Source organism: Benincasa hispida, chromosome 11 (assembly GCF_009727055.1).
Source record: "Benincasa hispida cultivar B227 chromosome 11, ASM972705v1, whole genome shotgun sequence".
Lineage (NCBI taxonomy): Eukaryota > Viridiplantae > Streptophyta > Magnoliopsida > Cucurbitales > Cucurbitaceae > Benincasa > Benincasa hispida.
In genome coordinates, this window is record NC_052359.1 from 10,464,618 (window position 1) to 10,476,602 (window position 11,985).

The 11,985-nt window shown below is 33.9% G+C and overlaps 1 long non-coding RNA gene across 1 annotated transcript; it reads left to right on the forward strand.

Annotated features, from left to right (window-relative positions):
- Window positions 1-4,694: 4,694 nt before the first annotated feature.
- On the forward strand, window positions 4,695-9,685 carry LOC120090289. Its single transcript, XR_005485500.1, has 3 exons — window positions 4,695-5,183; window positions 9,191-9,345; window positions 9,437-9,685. It is a non-coding gene; the product is annotated as an uncharacterized LOC120090289 (long non-coding RNA).
- The last annotated feature ends 2,300 nt before the right edge of the window (window positions 9,686-11,985 follow it).

The following is an 11,985-nucleotide window of genomic DNA, read 5'->3' on the forward strand; positions in this document are numbered from 1 at the left end:
AACCCATCACTATTTCTAACTAACCGAGGCAACCCACCGAGATTGATCTTGCAAAATACGAGCAAGACAACAAATAGCTTGTGCCCATCTGCTCAACCATATGACAGACCCTATGTTCAATCAGTTTGTGGTCCAAAAATTAGCTAAGGAAATCTAGAACATACTGGAGTCTTGGTACAGAGGAGATGACGTTGGACAAAAAAATATGTCAAAAAGTGGCTATAATTCCAGTTCACCGACAAGAAACTTATTGTTAATCAAATCAGTGTGCATGAAAACTTGGTAGCAAAAGTTCTATCTAAAGACATGAAGATGTGCAAAATTCTCCAAGAAAATGTGTTGCTTGAGAAATTTTCCCATCGTGGAGTGAATATCGAAACCATCTAAAAAGCAAAAAGAAGGTCCTGACACCTCAATAGTTAATTCATTACATACGCACGGAAGAAGCCAACATGTTAAAAGATATGTTAATTTTTTAAAATTTGAATTCACTTGGTGTTAACTTGGTTGAATCTTCTGTAGTTAACAATGAAAATTTCAAAATCACAAGCAACCTGGCAAGAATAATTCATCTCAGAGGAAAGGACATCACAAATTCTACCAATGCAATCAAAGAAAAAGAAGGTCAGATCAACTATCCACCCCACAAGCCAATCTTGCTGAACAAGATGACACAATAGTTGGTGTTGTGGAAGCCAATCTAATAGAAAAAAAATTAGATTGGATTCTTGATACCGGAGGTTGAAGGCACTTTTACTCAAACCGAGAGCTTTTCAAAGACTACCAGGACTTTACTGCTGGAGAGTGTGTATCCATGGGTAACTCTTTGACGACAAAAGTTCTTGGAAAAGGGAAGATTCTTTTAAATCTAACCTCTGGAAAAACTTTATTCTTAAGTAATGTGTTGTATGTATCTTCCTTACATATGAATCTGGTGCCTAGTAAGTCTATTAAACTGGGTTGGGCTTAAAATTGTACTAGAAGTTGACAAGGTTATCCTCACCAAGAATGGAGACTTTGTTGGTAAAAGGTATCTAGTTGATGGTCTTTTTGTCTTGAACAATATTCTTGCTACGAACATGATGAATGCAAGTGCTTCTAATTTTGCTTACATAGTTGAGTCTCTTGTTATGTAGCATGTTAGATTGGGTCATGTGAATATTGCATCGATTAAGAAAATTAAAGAATTAAAACTTATCAATACATCTGAAACACGTGAAATTAGTAAATGTTTTATTTGTGTGAAAGCAAAGTTTATCAAGAAACCGTTTAAACCTATCACCCATAGAAGTATAGAATTGCTTGAATTGATTCATTCTAATTTAGTTGATTTAAAAAACACTACAAGTAGAGGTAGAAAAAATTTGTGCATATATTTTGTTGATGATTTCTCTAGATATACTAAAGTCTATCTTTTAAAAACAAAAGATGAAGCTGGTAATATGTTTTTAAAATATAAAATAGAAGTAGAAAATCAATTAGATAAGAAGATTAAAAGGTTAAGGTCAGATAAAGGTGGTGAATACAGTGATAATTTTCTTAAATAATTTTTAGAAGCAAATAACATTATTCATGAATTTACTACACCTTATTCACCACAACAAAATGGTATAGTAGAATGTAAAAATAGAACTCTTAAGAAAATAATGAATGTTATTTTGTTAAATTCTAGAGTGTTTGATAACATGTGGTGGAAGTTGTGCTTTCTGCCCATTTTATTCTTAACAAGGTACCACACAAAAAATTAGATAAAAAACCTTACAAACTTTGAAGAGGTTATACACCTAATCTCAATTATCTGAGGGTGTAAGGATATTTGGTTAAGGTAGTATATCCTGCATTCAAGAAATCTATGTTAGGATCTAAGACTTTTGAATGTGTGTTTATTGATTATGCTCAAAATAATGCTACATATAGATCCATGTGCTTGAACGATAGTTCCATTTGTGAATATAGGGATGCCAAATTCTTTGAACATATATTTCCAATGAAAAAGGCAAAACTTGAATAAGATAGAACATATAGTTATGAGAATATATCTACTTCTATGCCTTCTTCATATAATAGTATGCATGAAACTGAAAAATAATAAAGTTTCTAGTAGTATGCTTGAAACTAAATATGCTAGAACCTTTGATAGAATGCATAAAATTGAACCTAGTAGAAGTAAGAGACAGATAACTGAGAAAAATTTTGGTCCTGATTTGTTGACTACTTCTTTAATTGAAAGGCCAAGTGATATTGACTGGTCGTTTTCATCTATGTATCTAATAGATGAAGATTCTAAAACTTAACAAGAAGCCTTAAGTTCTATAGACTCTAGCTTATGGAAGGAAGCCATTAAGAGTGAACTAGATTCTCTAACCATGAACCATGGGAGTTAATGGAGCTTTCTAAAGGCTAGGTTAGTAATAGTAGGGTATATACAAAAGCAAAGTATTGACTACTTTGGCACGTATATCCCTGTAACAAAAATAGCTACAATTAGAGACTTGATTGCACTAGTTGGCATCTATTGACTTATAACTCACCAAATGGATAAAAAAAAAAAAAAAAAAGGTTTTCTTAATGGTGATTTAGAAAAAGAAATTTATATGGTATAGTTATCCCTAAAAAAAAAAAAAAATTTCTTAAGGTTTTACAGTTGTCAGTAAAAAAATAAAGTATGTAAATTCTCTTTATGGTCTTAAGCAAGCTCCCAACGATTGTATGAAAAATTCAACAATACTTTAATAAACAATTGATTCAATTTGAATTCCTCATATGACCATCAAAGATGATCAAAATGATCTTTTTGTATGTGTATTTATTCCAAATTGTTTGAAGTAGAATGTGTGATTGTATGCTTGTATGTTGATGATATGCTCATCTTTGGAACAAATGTAGAGGTAATAAATAATACAAAGTTGTTATTCCTATCGCACTTTGAAATGAAAGACTTAGGGAAGCTGATGTAGTTCTTGGTATTAAAATAAGGAACATTGCAAAATGGTTTTTCTCTATGTCAATCACACTATCTTAAAAATTATTAAAGAAATTTGGCTGCTTTGATGATCTTCCTGTAAGAACACCTTAAGATACTAGTATAAATCTTAAGAAAAATAAAAGAGTTAGTTTGTGTATCAATCTGAATTGCATGCATCGTGAGTAGATTGAGTAGATATACATATATTCCTGATAAAGATTACTGAGGTGCTCTTCGTCATTTGATGAGATATATTAAGGGTACAATAGACTATTGTTTACATTTCAATAAATTATGTGCTATGTTAGAAGGTTATTGTGATGTAACTTAGGTAACTGATAATGATGAGGTCAATATTATAGTAGATATGTATTCTTACTTGGCGCATGAATCATGTCATGGAAGTCTACAAAGTAGACGTGCATAGCCAGATCCACCATGAAATCTGAATTTATTGCTAGGAGACATGCCATTGTGGGGGGCATCAGTACCAGTTTTGGTACATTGTGATTCATAAGTTACCATATAAATTGCCATGAATAGTTTATAAAATAACAAAAGAAGGCATATTCATCTTAAACATGGAGCTATGAAATAATTTTTAAAAGGAAAAGTTATTTCCACGGAATTTGTGAGGTCTGAGAGGAATCTGGCTAACCCTCTAACCAAAGAACTAACAAGAAAAATAATTTTAGAATCCTAAGTGAACATGGGACTTAAACCTTTATATTGGTCCATAGCCCTCTATCTAGGTGATCTATTACGATAGACTTAATGGTCCATAGTTCTTTTAGGAGGTCTATCGCAATAGACTTGATGATCTATAGCCCTTTATTTGGGTGGTCCTAGTACGAACTTGATGGATAAAATTAAAATCTTTAAATGATCCATAGCCCTTTCTTTGGGTGGTCCTGCTATGGACATGATGGATAATGATGAAACCTTCATAGATCAATATTTGAGTGGTTTGTCTTTGATAGACTTGATGAAGTTGGTTCTGGTGCAGACTAGGTGACAAAGTTTTCATAGCTCAGTTTTGAGTGGTTTGTCTCTGACAGACTTGATGAAGCATTTGACGTGATAGTGAAGGTGTGTCCACTGTCTATGGATGGGTTTAACGGTATCTTTCTAGATCTTTCACGGTGACCTGAAGTTTATGTGCATGGCCAAAAATAGAGAAAAAAAATCATGGTCTTGTTTTGTTTCCTAATTTTCTTGAAGAAAAGATGTGTGTTTTTTAATCTTAGAGGCTTGCCCTTGAAATTTCTCAAATAGGATTACTTTTTGTTTCTTCTGGTTGAAAGTTCATTTAGGCAATTATTGGGCTTCATTTAGTTCTTTACATGTAAAGGAGAAATTGAACGACTAGGAAAGGAGAAAGCATTTGGTAAAAGGTGATGTGAATCATGATGGAAATCTTTCATTCCTAAAGTAAATCATATCAATTCAAGGAATAATGATAGTTGGACCCATCTAAAAAACAATGTTTTTTTCATCAAGTGGTAAGTGTTGGAAATTGTTGGGTTAATTTTGACTTCAGGCCCAAAGAGGAAAAAGACCAACCCAATTCAACTTGGTAGGTGAAATGAAAGGCACGCAATGTGCCACACCTCTCCGTTGGTTGTGCAACACGTGGAAAATTCCACTAACTCGATTCAGTAGGAGAGATGAAGCCGACCCAATCTTTTCAATGGTAGTTCTTCAGACTTTCTTTTCTTTACTGATCAAAAGAAATTTCTCTCTCTAAACCTTTGCCTTCACTATTTCGATTTTGTGATTTGCAAAGATCAAAGAAGAAAATCAAGCATGCAATTTGATGAGCAGGAAGAAGAAGGGAAGAGGAACACGAGCATGTACGTGGTTTGGCCTAACATAAGGCCTACGTCCACGGGAAGGGATAATGTTTATTTTTTGAAGATTATACAGAGATAAGTTTCTTTACAACTTCTTTTTTTTTTTGAGAAAATGTAAAAGTACAACATGTATGTAAATGTAACTACTATTTATATTTGTATACATTTCTATTATAAAAACTGTTAAAGAAACTAGCTGTTGGCTTCACTTGAGATTAATTTCCTTCAAATCTCCACCTTAATCTCAGCTCTGTAAATCTTCTCCTTTCCGAATCTGACCTCTGATTACCCTTTTTAGGTAGAAAAAAGCTGATAAGGTCAAGGCACGTGTTGAGCTTGAGTTTTGGAACTGGCTTAATAAGCAAGTCTGTGGCATTTTCTGAGATATGGACTTTTAAAACTTCTATTTTCCCTTTTTCAATTCTGTCTCTTACAAATGGTATTTAATATCTATATGTTTTCTCCTTGAGTGATATTGTGGGTTTTTGGAAAGATGAATTGCACTTTGGTTATCACTGTAGTTCTTAACTACTGTTTGATTGATACCAAAGTCTTCCATAAAGCCCTTTAACCACAATGCCTCTTTTATTGCTTCTGAGAGAGCCATGTATTCAACTTCGATAGTGGATAGGGCTGTTATAAATTGTAGGTTAGCTTTTCAGCTTAGTAAATTTGGGCTATATAAGAAAAGATACCCTGTTAAAGATCTTCTCTTATCTTGATCACCAGTAAAATCAGAGTCTACATATCAATAGAGCTCAAGGTTTTTTTGTTTAACACTTCTATAGATTAGTTTAGAATGCTTGGACCAAATTCGATACCTAAGAATCCACTTAGTAGCTTCCCGATGCCTTTTCCCTAGGTTTGACATAAACCTGCTCACAAGACTTGCTAAATAGGATAGGTCAGGCCTAGTAGAGATCATGAGGTACATTAGACATCGTACAGCTTGACTATAGGGCACCATTTGTATCTGCTTTAAGTGTTCTATGTCAGTTTCTTTAGGTGAATTATTTAAGGACAACTTAAAGTTTTGAGCAACAGGAATAGTCACTGGTTTAGCATTAGACAAATTAAATCTTCCGATTACTTTCTCACAGTAGTTTTCTTGGCTAATGCTTAGGATAGAGAAACCTTTGTCTCTGTCTATTTCAATCCCAAGGATTTTTTTAGACTGACCCATATCTTTCATGTCAACTTCTTTCTTTTGGAGATTTTTGACATGATTTAGATCTTTTTTTAAGGTCCCAGTTAGCAATATGTCATCCATATAAAGGAAAAGATACACTTTATTCTTATAAGAGGTAGAGTTAATATAGGTGCAGATGTCATAAGAGCTTTTCTGAAAACCAATACTTCCAATGTAGTCATTGAACCTCCTATACCAACATCTAGGAGACTTCTTAAGACCGTAAATGGACTTATTTAGGAGACAATATAGATCCTCTTTACCCCTTTCAACAAAAATTTTAGGCTGAACCATGTAGATGACTTCATCTAAATAACCATGTAAGAAGGCTGTTTTAACATCTAGTTGATCTAGTTCAAGATTATACTGAGCAATCAATGATAGAAGTAGCCTAATAAATGTTTTCTTGACCACTGGTGAGAAAATTTTAGAGTAGTCAATGCCTTCCCTAAGAGTGAAGCCTTTGGCCACTAACCTAGCTTTGTACCTTGGCTTTTCATCCTTGGAGGATCCTTCCTTTAGTTTGTAGATCCACTTAGAAGCTATTGCTTTACACACTTTAGGAAGGGGTGCTAGAGTCCAAGTGTCATTTACACTTAGTGATTGCGTTTCTTCACACATAGCTTCAATCTAATTCCTAGCCTCATGGCAGCTCACAGCCTCCTCAAATTGGCTGCTTCCTGGTCATTAGGGTGCTATGATTGCATTTAAAACTAGGTTCATGTAGTTTGTTTATGTATACCTAGCTGGTGGAACAATCACTCTTCTCTACCTATCCCTAGCTAGAGAGTACTGACTCAAATCAGGTTTTATTTCAATAGTTTCTTCTTGTTAATCTTCAATAACACCTTCTTCTTCTGATTCATTAGGGGAATTATGGTTTACTGACTTGTCCTTTTGGGCCTCCACCTCAATCTTAGGTGAAGGGCTTTTAGGAACCTCTATTGTAGTCTTATTCTTTTGTATGAACATTTCCCTTTCTCTAAAGGTAACATCCCGACTGACTATAAAACTTTTCTCAACTGGATTCCACATCTTAACCTCTTTACACCTTCAGTAAACCCAACAAACATGCATTTCAATGCCCTAGACTTTAGCTTCCCCTGATTTTGATGTATATAACTAACACATCCAAAAACTCTTAGGTTATTTAAGTTAGGAGGATGTTTTGACCATTTTTCTTCAGGGGTCAAAAAGTTTAGGGATGTATGAGGGCACCTATTTAAGGTGTAAACAGTATTGTTAGTAGCTTTAGCCGAATACTTCTCACTAAGTATAGCATCTGAGAGTAAGCACCTAATCCTTTCCATAATAGTTCTATTAAGTCTCTCAGCTACCCATTCTGTTGAGAAGTATGTCTGACTGTCATGTCCCTAGTTATGCCGGATTCCTTACAGAACTTATTAAATTCTTCATTACAAAATTCTAACCTGTTGTCTGTTCTTAGATATTTAATTTCCTTAGAGATTTTCTTCTCAATCATGAGTTTCCATTCTTTAAATTTGTTAAACACTTGGTCTTTAGATTTAAGAAAGAAAACCTAGCTTTTCTTGAGAAGTCATCAATAAAGGAAAGTAGATATCTTGAACCACTTAAGCTGGGAGTTTGAGCTGGACCCCAAAGATTTGAGTGAATATAGTCTAAGATTGACTTACTTGAATGGTATGCTTTGGTGAAGTTGTGTCTAGTTGCTTTTCCCAAAACATAATGTTCACAGAAAGTTAGCTTGTCTAAGATTCCTTTTGGTTGAATTCCCTGTTTAGACAAAGCTTTCTGCCCCTTGGCACTTATGTGAGACAATCTTTTATGCCATACATCAGCTTCTGCTAGATCATTAGGTGTGGCAACATATGCCCCTTTTATCATTTCTACACCTCTAACTACAAATAAGTCATTTACCTTTTCCTCAACAAGGATTACCTTAGATTTAAGAACCTCTAGAGTTTCACCTTTGCCCCTTTATTCACAACCCACTACATCTAGCATACCAAGGTAGATAAAGTTTCTTTTCAGAAGTGGAACATGTCTCACATTCCTTAGAAGTTTGATAGTTCCATCTTTTAGTTTCATGGAGACTGACCCAAAACCTTCAATTTTACAACCTTAGTTGTTCCCCATGTAAACCATCTCTCAATCTATTTCTTTATATGAATTAAACCAAGGTCTCATAGATGTCATGTGGTAAGTACATCCGGAGTCCAAAACCCAATCATGTTTTCTAAGGGGGTTGACATGAGTAATTTTATCAAGGGTTGAGGCTAAGACATCTGAGTAGATATAGAAGCTTTCAACTACTGAAGCTTCAGTTTTCTTACCTTTTAATTCCTTTTCTTTCTCTTGATTTTTCTTTTTAAGTATGAAACAATCTTTGATTAAATGCCCTCTCTTTTTGCAATACTTACCGTTGACTTTATGGTTAGGTTTGTTTTCATCTGTTTGAGATTGCTTTTTGTCCTTGGTTTGATTTTGCTTAAAATTTCCTTTTACAAACAATCCTTCTCCATTAGATTGTTCATTCTTGACTACTTGTAACTCTAGTTCCCTAGTTCTTAAGGCAGAAACTATTACATCAGTAGTTATGCTATCCCTATCATACTTTAAGGCATTTTTAATTTCCCTATAGGATTCGGGTAGGGAATTAAAAAGAACATATGTTTCGTTCTCATCTCCTATTTTCTCCCCTAGGTTATTAAATTCAACAACAATCTTTTTAAACTCATCTAGGTTATCAGAAAGAGTTTTTGAAGAATCCGTTTTAAAAGTAAAAAACTTCTCCCTAAAATACATTTTATTAGGAAGATCCTTAGTGGCATATAGGTCTTCCAGCTTTGTCCAAATCCTATAGGCAGTCTCTTGATCAATAACTTGCCTTTAAACATTATCACTAAGGTTTAGAACTAACGTACTATAGTCTGCCAGCTCTCCCAATCCTCTTTTTCTTGAGCTGTCATGATATTTGGGAGAGTAGATGGATCCACTAGGGCCTTGTGAACCTTTTGCCTATCGAGAATTGCTTTTATTTTTGTCTTTCAGAGGCCGAAGTCCCCTTTACCATCGAATTTCTCTACTTCGTACCATGCTACTGCCATCTTGAATGAATCTTGTAATCTTGATGCTACAAGAATTGAAGTCTTTAATATCTTTTGCTCTGATATCAGATTGTTGGGTTAATTTTGACTTCAGGCCCACGAGGAGGAGAAAGACCAGCACAATTCGACTTGGTAGATGAAATGAAAGGCACACAATGTGCCACACCTCTTAGCTGGCTGTGCAACATGTGGGAAATTCCATTAACTCAATTCAATGGGAGAGTTGAAGCCGACCCAATCTTTTCGATGGTAATTATTCATACTTTATTTTCTTTACTGATCAAAAGAAATTTATCTCTCGAAACCCTTGCCTTCACTATTTTGATTTTGTGATTTGTAGAGATCAAAGAAGAAAATCAAGCATGCAATTTGATGAGCAAAAAGAAGAAGAGAAGAGGAACACAAGCATGTATGTGATTCAGCCTAACACAGGGCCTACGTCCATGGGAAAGGATGATATTTATTTCTTGAAGATTATCCAGAGATAAGTTTCTTTACAAGCTTTTGTTTGAGAAAATGTAAAAGTACAACATAGTATGTAAATGTAACTACTATTTATATTTGTATACATTTATGTTTTAAAACTGTTAAAGAAACAAGTCGTTGGCTTCACTTGAGATTAATTTCCTTCAGAAATTTATATGAGATATAAATAAATACGAAATAAACTAAATTATATCTCAAACTCTAGCTTCACATGTTAGAGCCAAACAAGTTATGAATCATAAAATTACAAATAATAATGAAAATGAAAAAAGAGCTCGACACTGAAAAATATACTGGTTCTCCCTAAATTTGAGATTATGTCCAGTCTTCTACACTACAGGTTCTCTATATAAAGATTACAAAGACCCTTAAACAAATAGTCAAATCCAAACTATTTGATTCTCTATACCACAATCTAGTATCCCGAAATTAACAATCAGAGAAATCCTCACCAAAAAGAAAGAACAAACACAATTCTCTCAAAAATACATTCACTGCCACACTAAAATGCTGAAGAAAAAATGAACTTTCAGCTCTAGGCTTTCTTTTTCTTCAGAGGCAAAAAGAGGTTCTCGCCACGGTTCTACCTTTTTTGAATTTCCTTCTAATTTTGTTCTTTTATAGGTGAATCCCACGCTCCACTTTTCTTCATTGATTATAACAAAATTTAGACACTTAAAAAGGCTTGCTTATAGTGGTTAATTAATTAAAAGAAATAGGCCTTGGAAAAGATTGTCGGCCAAAAACAAAACTTTCACAAATAAAAATTCAATTAAATCCAACGTGACTATGCCACCCACGAGCCCACTTCAATTATGAAGTGTTATTTTGGGCTCCACAAACCTAACAGGAGATTCAAGTCTCCTATTCTTATTTGGATTCGTGACGATCTCATATTTAAAAAGTCAAAGAGACTTTATATTTTTAATAAGATGGATGAACTACTCCTCTCGTTATTAATTGATTTTGAGATAGAAAAGGATGAGTTATTTCTCCCCATGGAATGGCCTTTCTATCACCAAGTTTCAATTGAAAAATCATTTGGAAAAAAATATGATGAAATAGAGCATTCCAAAAAATACAAAGTTTAAAATGGCTTGAGAAAAAACAAGTTATATGGAAAAGGAAATTAAACATTATATATTTATATGGAGAAGAATAAAAAAAGATGAGTTACTTCTTTCTAATAGAAATATGATCCAATTGAAAACATGACCTTTTTTTAATTCTATAATTTATGGCCAAAACGTGATGTTTAAGCCCCATCTATCCAATTAGTTATCCAATTATGTCCCAATCTTATGCTTCCATCAAGTATGGTTGATATATTATTCAATTCTCGTATTTCTCCTCTTCAATATTGTACGTACAAAGCTTTCAATTGATTCATCCATCTCTTCAATGTTGTACGTACAAAGCTTTCAGTTGATTCCCCCATCTCTTCAATGTTGTACCAAATTTTCAATTTCAAATCCTTTAGATCTGGATTTGAAATTCTTTATCTTTTCAAGAAAATCTATTATCTTTTTTTCTTGAAAAATTATTTTTAAATCTTAATTACCTTAAAAAAAAATGGATTATAAACCAATTCATTACAAGAAATCTGACTTCTCCCGACATCATATTTCGTCAGAAAAGTGTGAAAAATTCGTCGGAAGAGCCTCTCCCGACGCATAAATGGTCGTCGGGAGTTTGGTCGGGAGAAACCCGTCGGGAGAGGATGCACTTTTAAACAGCGTCGAAAAGTTCTCCTATAACCCCCACGCCGTTTGTGCGTCTAGAGTTTCACCATAACCCCGACGCCATTTGTGTGTCGAACAACATTTTGGATGGAAATGATTCCTTAAAAGATGATTCACCATCTCTAATATCCATGTTAAATCCAATTACAAGGAGAACTCTATATCAACTAAATAGAGTTGGAGATGGGGCCATGGAAAAATCATGATGAAATATATCTTGAAGATTTCAAGTTGTAACTATAGCTCGTCAAATACATCATTGTGAGTAAGTTGCCTAATTCTATGCATCTGTCAAAATCTTCCCTTGCATATTCCCTTTAGTTGTTTAAGGGTACACTGCGACTTAGTCTATGATTTTAGCTTTTTTTTTAAGTACGATTTAGTCTTACAATGATTTATTTTAGCGGTTACAAGGTATTGTATAGGTATATATGTGGCTCTGTCTTACAAAGATTAAGTTCTTTTTAATATGATATTGTTAAGTTTGATAGAGTTAATTGGCTGGTTTTAGTATAATGTACTTGTGAAAATGTTGTTAGCTGTTTTTTTAAGTGAAGGTATTTGTGGGTGAAAATTTAAGGATTCCACTTAAAAGTAAATTGCTTCTCTTCGCTATAGAAAATACTTTCATTGCTTGCCATGGACACAAAATCTTCCATAT